Source organism: Crocodylus siamensis, chromosome 4, assembly GCF_052110815.1.
Source record: "Crocodylus siamensis isolate JL-2025a chromosome 4, ASM5211081v1, whole genome shotgun sequence".
In the NCBI taxonomy this organism is placed as follows: domain Eukaryota; kingdom Metazoa; phylum Chordata; order Crocodylia; family Crocodylidae; genus Crocodylus; species Crocodylus siamensis.
In genome coordinates this window covers 84,849,482-84,861,085 of record NC_143398.1, presented here as the reverse complement: position 1 = coordinate 84,861,085, position 11,604 = coordinate 84,849,482, and the positions used below count along the sequence as shown (strand labels likewise).

Sequence of the window (11,604 nt, the reverse complement as noted above, 5' to 3'; positions counted from 1 at the left end):
AATGATGAAAAACCAGACGAACACTAGAGAGAAATGAGCACTGCCTACCTCCCTGAAGTAAGGTGAGTGGGGTGGGGGCAGAGTTGCTAGAAGCCAGGGGGATTGCAGCCATCCTTGAAGTGCTGGTTGCAATTTTCTCATACCCCCTTTGTAAAATCTTAAGTCTGACTAAGGACAGTGGGAACTTTGAGTTTCTTTTCTGAGGTTCTGCTAAAAGGACATTTAAATCTAATGGGATTTTTGTTCTGTTCACCCAACTTTTTTCTCTGATACTACTGTCTTCATTTATTTATTTAGATGACATATAGTTCATCTATATCTGAAGCATATAAAAGATGACACAAACAAACATCTCTCTATAAATAAGAACAAGCCTTAGTAGGATGACCAACTGGTTCTGACAGCATTTGTCACAGAAATTGCGGTTTCATGTTTTTCTAATTTTTATCAGGAGCTCTATGATACTATACTTTGTAAGATGTTGAAACAGATAAATATTCTATTACCACATTTATATTTTCTACTTAGGATGAATGTCTTTGGAAAATATCAGCAAAATGTAGTTAGTCAGAGGACAATGGGCTGCATGCTTTTTCCCATATAAAAAGATGCTCCATTATTTTGCAATAAGATTATCAAAGGCTGAAGATTGAACATTGGAATTTAGTGTAGAAATAATCCTCACAGATAAGTAAGATATGGCTTTACGGGGGTGGGGGGGATTTCTAGTTTCTAGCTGGACAAGTTATGAATATTTTAAAATTATGCCATTAAGTTGCATGGTTAAGCTATCTGAAGTCAGAAACTACAAGTTCATTTTGAATACAACTCTGAGACCAATTACATGATCACATGCAATTCCTCAAGCATAATATATCAGATATAACGCACATTCACACACACATGCATGTACTCAACATTTATCAAACACAGGCATCAAGAGTTGTTTAAAAGTGCACATGTGGTGGAGGTGGGAATTAACTTAAACAGATGTCTAAAGTGAACAAAGGTCATACAATATAAAAGGGAAAAATCTGTCATTTTGACATACTACAAAGACTACTATAAAACCAGAAAGGAGGTGAGGAAATCTTAAGTACAGCTGAGGTTTTTAAGTCTGTAGAAGGACTTAAAAAGAAGCTGTGACAATGAAAAGTTAATCTGCTATTTTATAGGAAATCAAAGAACATAGGAAATGAAACATGAGATCTGGCCAATGGTACCTGGTCTCAAGCAGAGACCAATTTTAAGTATTTCAGAGATGGGGGGAACATGTACATGATATGCTAACTGCACAGTAGCTTAATAACACTGCGCACTAGTACATCACAGCATGGACAGTGCTAATATGCTGCTGCCCCCTGCTATTAGGCTACTGTGTGTGTGTTGGGATTTGTGTCTATTGATGTGAGTGTGTTGGGATTTGTGTCTCCAGCAATGCAGCCAGTCTACTCTTAATCACTGTTCCTCTCTGTCAGGTTCTTGGTGGCACAGTTGTCTTTGCCAGCCTGCAGTAGATTTCTTCATCAGTACAATTCAGACTGGCCTTTTCCTGTTCACTGAGAAGACCTCCCATCAATACACGGAACAAATATACAATTGGGCTCCAACAGAAATCTTCCGAGGAGAAGTCAGTCCAAAAGGAGAGATGATGACGACTGGAGGGATGACTTTTTTGAGAGGGGTGAGTAGTGATTTATCAAAGGGGTGGGGAGGAAGTCATCCCACATCACAGGGGGAAAAGAGGCCAGGAGAGCACTGTAAAGGAGCAGCAGTAGAAGAAATGGTAATAGGCTGAAGTTTCAAGACAAAGGAAACAAACCTGTTCCACCTTGGCCAGGAGCTTATAGGAGAGATGCTTGATACATGCCAGTCTTGGAAGATTTACTTTAACTTTGAAGTGTTGAAATATTCATCTAGATGTAATGTTGGTCTACACTCTCTGCCTTATGTTGATTCTTTATGTGACAAAAACCAGCTGCTATGTTTCCCCTCAGCAGTGGTTACATTGCATTAGTCTGTGATCTGTATAGCCAGTCTGTAAATTCCTTTTGTATAATGAAAGGTGCCAACAGTGTTATAGTTAAAATAGTCCTTTTAACCTTTATTGTTCTGGTTAGTTCCCAGGTGTATAAACCCAGGGGCTGGCTGTTTTCACAGATGTAATTAGATGCAACAGCTGCATCTGGGGCAGTGTCAGTGGTTGCATTGCAGCCAGCGGTGGCTGGGTTGGCAATGAAGCTTCGACTGCTTTTGCACCCCCTCAGGGTCAGCACTCAAGCTGGTACCCTGGTTACACCTCCTTCCATTACACCTCTGGCTGTTTGAAGGGATGTGGAGGTGGGTCAGCTGGAGGTCTTAAGCCTTGTGACTAGGAAGGGTTTCTCATTATGCAGAAACTATATAAGTCTTAAACTCTCCCTATTCATGAGGCATCTCCACTTCCCATTACCAGTTCTTAACCTGTAGTTATATTGGATAGGTGTCCATATTTAGGGAGCAGAGGACAGAACTTGTAGGGAAGCAAAGCTGGCAGCAACAGATATGTTACTAAGACTGACAATGGTGAGTGAGTGGAGTTGAATGTCCTTCAATGGTGAGGAAGTGGGATTATGGAAAGGAAGAAATGGAATGGATAAACTGGGAAAAATGAATGAGAGAAAGCCAAAGCACCTTGTAGTAGGGGCAGAGGAAGGATTGAGAAGCAACCACAGCATTCATGAATGTTTTAAGGGTAAATCTTTGCCATACATCCATCCTCTCAGCTATTTAAACTTTTCTCACCATCTTCTGTGCATTGCTTCACTTGTCAGTATCTCTTTAGTAGCGAGGAGTGCATAGTAGTAGTTGTAGCTTCCCCATGCCCCTCTCCCTCGTTTTGTGATATCTGTGTATATCATTCCAAACTGCAGGCCCTTAGTCAGTTTGGTCTGTTCCCTGCAGCACTCCAACAGACATCTCTTCCAACTTGATAGATTGATGTTTATTATTAACCTTTGTATATGGTTCCATGGCCAGTTTTCCATTCGTGTGACATGGTCCACCCTACGCTAATGTGGATTGATTTTTCCAGTAAGACTTCAGAAGTCATTGTTGCAAATATTCTACTTAATTGCAGATGAATTATGAGCCAAACAAGCCCTTATTTCTTACTAAGGCTTGACTTAGGCCATGTCTCCAGTGGAAAGTTTTACAGGAAGAACTTTTCCTGGCATAGAGCCAGTGACCCTGCAATGTTAGAGGAGCACTTTGACTGCCTTTACTGGGGCTGCACATTCTCAAAATTAGAATTGGCAAAAGATGTGGTTCTCAATGGGTAGAAGTCCCAGTGTCCCTTGTTCCATCATCATCTATTATGCAATGCACTCTCAGTTTGTTCCTCGAGTCCGGGAACTGGTAGCTTAGACTCAAATTCTCATATTTCTTTTCCTTCCATCTCGTCATGTTGTCTTTTTGTGTTGTCTTTTTACCAAGTAATGCCAATTTGTTCACAAAAAATGAGCTAAGAGAAAGATGGACTTTTCCAATATATACCGGATATATCACAGGGTTGGCAGCCTTCAGTCACTGTGACCAAAGTTCAAAATAGTCTCTGTCCCTATGTCAGTGATCACACCAGAGGTATTGTGGGTAGGTTGCTAGGGAACTGGTACAGAAAATTCAGCATCTACAGAGGCACTAGACTGACAGAACAATACCAGTAGGGGATTTTTCTTGCTTAGGCAGGTGTTTAACTTTAACCACAAAAGTCAGGGTTTTACAAGCAGAACTCAGAAGTGGAGATAGAAATGAAAGGCTCTGCCAAAAAAAAAGACAGTTCCCACTGGCAAAACTTTGTAGAGTAGACCAGGCCTCAGTCTTTTCGCAGGCAGAGCATCCACTGAAAATGGAGTAAGAACTTTAAGAGTTTGCCCATATTATTATTGTTTGTCTGTCAGTGTGGTACATACAGGATAATAGCAGGAGATTCATGAAAACAAGATCCTTGCCCAAAAATGCTAGAAAGGGTAGCACTCTTTAGTGTTAAAAATGTTTGGGCTACGTGCCCACTACCCACCTAAAAGAATTGGTATAAATCTGTCAGGGGCTTGCATAAGTCCTGCTGAATCCAGTAATGTAGTTGGCACCACAACAGTAAGTAACCCCAAACCAATTATGTGTTGATTGATAAGTGGCATATTATTTATGAATCCCATGCTGATTATGCCATTATAAGTTAATGGGTTGCCTATTCTTTGAGGACCTTCCAGAAACAAAGGCAACATGATTGAATCTTCTGAAAAAGTTGCTGTAATATGCATTCATTTATAGGTTCATCAGAATTTTTGAAATAAGGGACACTAGTACAAATGATGTCCAGACAATGTGCAGATGATGAAAATCTCCCTTTGTGTAGCTTAATGGCGTTATACTTTATACATACGCAAGTTTTTGGTGCTTAAAATGAGATTGCATCATCACAAACTAAACCACATCCCAATGTAGTTTAGTTTGCAATGATGCAACTTGCAATGGTGCAGCCATTAAAATGTCATGTGCACATGGCAATTCACTGAATGATGTGTACTGAGCCCTTTTGACCATCGGGTATCACTACAATTTTTGTGCAGTGAGCCCTCCTTTTGCAGGTATTTGTAACGAATGTTTTAGGACATCAGGTCCTAAAACATGAATCATTCTTCTGCTGACCTTTTATTATTATCTCATTAAATAAAGAATTCAAAGCCACTGATCTGTAGTTGTCATCTCCTATTTCACTTAGTGTGGTGGGTGTCCAAAGATCCCCAGGGTGTGTTGGAGGTGGGGGGGTTGCAAATCAGGGTGATCTCAGAGTCTTTTGGAGATGAACCAGTTTCTGCTGTACATGCTCCCTTCTCCGTAATCGGGGATAATGCTGTGTGTGGTGTATCCTGACCAGCACTGTTATAGACATACCACATGGCGAAGCATGCTATTGAATGCTGGTCACCTAACTTGGGGTTAATGCTGTGATTGGTCTCACGAAAACACTCAACAGAATAAAAATGACATGTTCTGGCAAAAGGTGTATCCTGTTCCACTAGTTCAGGGTTCATGCACATAATTAATAACTTACGTGGACTGCTGAGGGCAGTTTTCTTTGCTCGTAAAAGCAGTAAGCGGGCGCCCAGTCTTAGAATGGTGGATTCTAGCCTGTAGGCATCATAACATTTTTTTTTCAGTGTGCATGCCCACCCCTTCCCCCTGAAGCCAACCTGCAGTTCCAGGAGGGCAGACACTTTTCCTGGTTCACCCTGGTGACTCATGCTTGAGGCACAAGTCAGACCCGAGGCTTGTGCTTGCCTCACACCAGGGAGGAGGGAGGGGGGCTCCTGGGTGGGTGGTCAGTCTGTCAATAAGACCCCTGTGAGCAGTGTCTTGACACATCGGTCATTGTGTAGCCTGCTGTTGTGCCGCGTATGGGCAGGGATTTTTGGGGTGCAGGGACAGTGAAGTTGGTCTTCCTCTATGGCTGCTGTGCCATGCCTGGTGTAAAGAAGCCTGACCCTTCCTGACAAGTTGGGTGGGTTCTGCTCTGAGCATTTAGCACCTAATACATGTTTAATGGCTCCCCAAAATTGCCTTGCTGTCCAGACAGCTGTCCAGCTGTCAGTCTTTGCAACAACAGGGGAGGTGGGGTCTGGCCCTGTTAGGTGTGTTTTGCTCTGAGTATTTAACACCTAATGAAAGTTGAACGGGTCCCCAAAATTCATTGGGCTGCTTTAACATTCTCCTTTGAGAGACTCATAGCAGCAGTTCTTGGTCGAACAGCCAAGAAGCATACACGTACCAACCAGCAGGCATCCAGCCACACCAGCCATGGGTTCCAGGCAAGCAAGAAGGCCCCAGTGTCGCTATCCTCTTATTTTCTGCCCTCCTCTCCCCTCCTGCATTCTAATCCTGCTTGTCTGTACACCCTTCCCATACTGCTGAATGTGACAGTGGTGATGCTTCCACCACCCACTGTCCTACCACAAACGCTTCCCTGCTACCCAACAGATCCATCCCAACTTTCATTCACCCCCACCCCATCCCTCCACCACTCCTTCCCCCTGGAATGTCCAGAACTGCAGCCAGAGGCAGAAGTGTAGCCAGTGGTGTTTGGCATTGTGGGGGTCGTGGGCATATGGTAATAGGAGAAAGCCCGAAAGTATAGGATAAGTAATGCGGGCTACGTTGGACCATGCCAATCTAACTGCCGTCTCTCTTCCAATTGCCCTCCAGCTATGCCTTGCTTGAGGACTGCCAATGCAGTGACCCAGATCCCTATGTCCACTACCATGACTGGCAGAACTACACTTGAATATTCAATGACACTGAGTACATAGGTATGCCTAGAGAAGGCTTGGAGAAATCTCCCATGGCAGATTTCGTAGCCTGTAAGAGGGGGCAAGGAAAGTAAGTTGGAAGTATGGGGCAAACCCTCCCATCTTCTTTCTTCCCCTGCAGCAAAACTGTCATTTGCACAGTCGAGCAGTGATCCCTCCACAGTGCATACTGCAGAAGAGAGATGCCCGCGCGCTGCGGGTACTCGGGGAGCAGCGAATGAAAAAAATATTTTTTGAGAGGGAGAAGACTTTTAAGGGAGCATTTTAGACCTTTGCTTTTATTTACTTTTATTAATTGCTTTGTACTTGTGGGGGAGGGGAGTGGGGATTCAACAGTGTTCCCATGTTCTCTGTTTGGCTGTAGTTGTATTTATTTATATTTGAATTAAAATTTTATTTCTGTAAGTTTCTGTTTTTTCATTCATGGTACACTTAGCAGTGCTTTAGCAGTCTGTGGGGCATCAGTCTTATGGATGGCAGTTGCTGTTGGTGGTGGGGGACACCCTTGACGGGGTGCTGGTGTGGTTTTGGTGTGGAGATTGCTTTTGGCCTGGGGAGTGACTGCCTGTGCTTGGGGTTCAGGGTTCATTCATTCAGTCTTCTGCTCAGAGCCTGTCTTTTTTCTGCTGAATGCTTGACGGATTTCAGGAATAATCTCCAAAAACCAAAAAATGCCAATTTTTTTAGAGAAGGCATGGTTACAGGAAACAAGTCTTGTCTTGACACTGGGCAGCCTGAATCTGTGCCATGGCATACACAAGGCTAAAGGACCAAGCAGGGCTAAAACATAGAACAAGCATGCCCATAAGATACGCAGAGTTGCCATGGAGGCAGACAGAGCCTCCCTCCCTGGCTTGACACTGTCTGGCATGAAAATGTCCCAGTTGACTGGCAGAAAAACTTGCAAGAGGTCTTGCGCACACATCAAAAATCTCAGACCTCAGACCTTTTCTGCTAACTACTGTGAGGAACTCTTGTGCCAACCCACTCTGCATCACTAAAACATCCCTTTTCACCTGGCTGTGGTGTAATTGTCCCCCTAACATCATTAATTCACTTGCCAGTTTCATGTAAACCTGACAAGCTGAGTTCTGTGAACCCAATCATGATCCTTAAGTGCTCCCACTTTAGGAATAGTGAATGAGTTCTGTCACCATTAATTCCCTCATCAGCTATTCCTCAACTGCTCAGCATTTCAGATCATGTCCTGCTAGGAGCAGTGTCTTGACACATCAGTCACTGGTCAGCCTGATACTGTGCCATGGCATCCACATGCTTGGTGTGGGCGGTGGCAACACTGTGCCACCTCCAAATTTTGCCATAGCCTCCTGTCCCACCACCACTACCACCCATCCCAAGTGCAGCCCAGCCCAGCCCCCCTGCCAGGAAGAGCCTGGCAGTGCTTCCAGCTCATAGCGACAGCCTGCCCTCACCCTGCACACAGATCTAGGGGGTGCGCACCCTCCCCCATGCCCTCCCATGGTGTGTGCAGTGGAGGGAGCTGCCCTCCCCCACTTCCTGTGCCCCTTGGACAAGCCTTGGCTCTGTTCTGTGCCCTGCCCACCTTGGCTATACAGCAGATGTCCCTGCCCCAGCCCCAGCCCCACTCCCTCCCTCACCATGGGGTCCTTGATCTTCCCCCTCACACCCTTTCCCTCCCACAGACTTACCAGCCAGACACTGTTCTCCAAGCTGCTGGGCTGCATATCAGCAATTGAATTGGTATCGGCTAATATGGCTCATTAAAAATTGGTCACCTGTATCAGCCCAAAACATCTCTATCAGTGCACCCCTAGTTGCCACAGGTGCAGAACAGAACACCACTCCCTGGCTTGACCCTGCGTGGTGCCAAATTGTTCCAGGTGAACCCCTCTGACTGGTGTCAAAAGTTGCAACAGTTGCAGAGCATGCCTGCTGTCCAAACTTTGCCCAGATATTAGAGTGGGAAGGGAGTGAACTTCCCTTGGCCAGGTCACCTCAAGACCTATAAATTGAGTGCAAAGCTCCACGGGGTACCCCTTATTGATCTGAGGTGTTTGACATTTAGGGGAGAACGGAGTGGACTGAGGCGCATAGATCTAGGTTCATTTGGAACTTCACCGAAACAAAGAGCCTGATGCGGGTGCTAGCAGACCCTGAGGTTGTGTGCCAGTTCATCTGTAGCTCATGGGTCAACTGGCACATCTACCTTGATGTTGCAAGGAGAATGGCAGAGTGGGGGCACAACAGGACCCCACTCCAGTGTTGGGTCTAGGCAAACATGCTGTGGGCTGCCTTCCACAGGGATGTTGCTGGAGCACAGTGGCAGGACACCCCACTGCATGATGTGGCCCATTACAGGTACCTTCAGCTTCTAATGGAGGTACTGGATTGCTGTGAATGCACAGGGAAAGAGTCCTCCAGTGCATCCTTGCCTGCAGAGACATTTACAACCACTGCTGCAACTCACAGGGACTCCAGTGGAGAAGATAGCAACAGGGTCCCAGTCATGTCACCTGCCACTTCCTCCAAGGAGGATAGACTATGAAGCTCAACATCCACACCTGGTGGTATATGAAGCCCTGGGGAACATTATAGTCACCTGTCACCTGAATTGACAGCTGTGATTAGGCTGAGCTGTGATGCGAAGGTGGGGAGGGAAATTTGTTTACAGCTGTTTGTTTGCAGCAGGATAGCATGTTTTAGCAGCCACTCAGGGTGCTCTACCACCCATAGCCAGGCACCCTTTCTTGGTCATTTTGGGCTGACTGCTTCTTATCCGCTCACAAGATTCACTGAGTGTGTCTTTATAGAGCACAAACTGTCTTTAATTCACTCTCTTTCCTGTATTTCTTGATTTTCAACTCCGTTTCCAACACTGCCACCAAGGACATGCAAGCTACTGAGGCAGGCTGCTGCCAATGCATGCACAAACAGGATCGTGAATACCCTCAGGGACTACAGGCATTGGCTGTGTGAGACAGTGAGACAGATCCATCTGGCTACAGGTAGGTTCGTGGCTGTCCAGCATGAAAGAAACCACATCGAGTCCAGGAGGCATTCCAAGACCCATCAGGACTGGCAAATACTGACCAGGCTATTGGCAATGATTCTACGCCTGCTGGTTGTTGGCCCCACTCCTGCCTCTGCCCCTGCCTCTATCCCTGTCAGGGAACAGCATAGGCCGACACAGATGTCTGCTTTTCAGTTCACAAGTTCTTGATCAAGCTCTGGAAGTGCACCATAAAGCCAAGTTCTTTTAGTTAGAAATGATTTTTGCTTAGGCTGTTGTTTTTTCCATGGTTCATGCATTTACAGTAAAAAAAAAAAAAATTCATGTTATGTAGTAAATATTAATTGTTATCTTAGAAAAGCTGTTCTGAGGTTTGCTTAATTTTGTTTATTTTTGGTTAGAAATAAAGATTTCTATTTGTTTTGTTCGATTCTTTACTTTATGTTCTCTCTGTTTAAGAGGAGGAGTGTAGATGGGGTGGGGGATGGTGTTTGCTAGCTTGTAGAAGGGATGCGGGGGGAGGCACTTAGAATTTTGTTAAGCTTGCCTGACTGGTTTTGAAGTTGTTCTACTATCAATCATCTAGTACAACTTCTGACCCTTCCCATGTCAGCAGACAGACAAGGACAAAAATTCATTAAAATTTTGCCAAAGCACATGTATTTTATTGTCAGTAACTGAAGCAGAAAAGAAATAATGCAGCAAGACAATGCTCACTCCCCTGTTTTGCTACAGAAACTTCAGCACAGCACTAACAACTCTAAAAACCCATCACCTGTCACTGGCTATTCTTCCCCTCCTGTGCCCCCTCTGTCTCACCCTCCCCATTGGCCCTAAGGTATAGTGGCACTCTCATTGTCCTGCTAGAGTAGGGGCATCCCTCATGCAAAAGCACAGTGGCTGTCTATGATGTCACTATGGGGGGCTGATCATAGATAGGACCATGCACAGTGGATGTTGCATGTTTGGTCCTGGGATGGGGCAGATGGGGTCATGCTTCTAAGAAGCTCCTGTCTAAATTTGCCCTCCATTCACTGGCTATGGGTGATATTCTGACATCACTTATTGGCCAGGTCAAGGAATTCCCTTGTACTGGCTATAATGTCCCAGTGAGCTGCTGCCTATTGCTCTTCAACCTTTCAATACACCTCCAAGACTTTGTCCAGCAATTCATCTGTGGGCTGTATTGGTGATTAAAGGTTGCCCCCAATGCCTCCACAAAATTCCAATGGCTGTGGTAGCTGGTAGCAGGAATTTGAAAAAATAAAAGGTGTTGATGGTCCAAGATCTCATCCCCACTCCCTATACCAGACTGACTACTGTTACCAGATTTGCCCACTACTTTGGGGTGTGCTTATTTATTAGGGCTAGGGTCTTGGTAATTCTATCAATGTGCTGCTTGTGTTACTTGTGTTTCTGAATGGAGCTGTATCTCTCCCTTCTGCAAGCCCTCACCCCCAGTGGAGCTATCTTGCAGGACTCAGTTCAATGGGGCTGGGTTCTTCCAGCCCCCAAATCAGTCATACACACAAACACACACAGATTAACGTGACACGCCTGACCTGGCCGGGTTGATCAGCATGGACAGGCTGACACCCTCATATGCCAAGAATCAGTTCATCAGAGCAACAATAACCACAGTCAGACACAAGCACACAATTAAACAGAATACCTCTGAATCTGGCTGGGTGTCCAGATGACACCCTCATGGGCCAGCATTCAGTTCATTAGGGCACGTCTGAGCCAAACTGGGTCAATCAGCCTGTACAAGCTGATCCCCTTATGTGTTTCGAACTCAGCACTTCCCAATCTTTTAGTCTCTTGATGAGCAGACCCCACAGTATTTCTGGGCTACACGGGGATCTTTAGCTTAGGTAAGAGGGGCGTTGCTGCAGAGCAAGTGGGGAAAGAGAAGTAAAGGTGGCAAATTATACCGAGTTACCACCAGTTTGACTATATAAGTTATTTATTGCTAAGTAGATGAAATATATATTGACACTAGTAGTGATAGACATGCAAAGGAAAAACAAACACAAACAGTCACCGTATACCCTGGTTTCACGAAGTATTTGGGGAAACTTAGCTCAAGCTTAACTAATACAGTTCAAGTTTAGAAATCTATGCTTAGAGAGAGAGAGCTGGGATCTCACCAGTCCAAGGCACTCGGGTTGCAAAACTGAGAGGTCAAAGTTCTCAGCATGATCCTTGAAGGGAGATGATCCTCCTCCTGCAGCCTCTCCAGAAGAAAGCGAGTGGTGTCAGCAC

General features: G+C 45.1%; 1 long non-coding RNA gene across 1 annotated transcript; it reads left to right on the top strand.

Moving 5' to 3' along the window:
• The first annotated feature begins 1,312 nt into the window (after positions 1–1,312).
• LOC149865933 (uncharacterized) lies at positions 1,313–6,683 on the top strand. The gene is made up of 3 exons (XR_016441811.1): positions 1,313–1,684; positions 6,244–6,347; positions 6,469–6,683. It is a non-coding gene; the product is annotated as an uncharacterized LOC149865933 (long non-coding RNA).
• Positions 6,684–11,604: the final 4,921 nt, after the last annotated feature.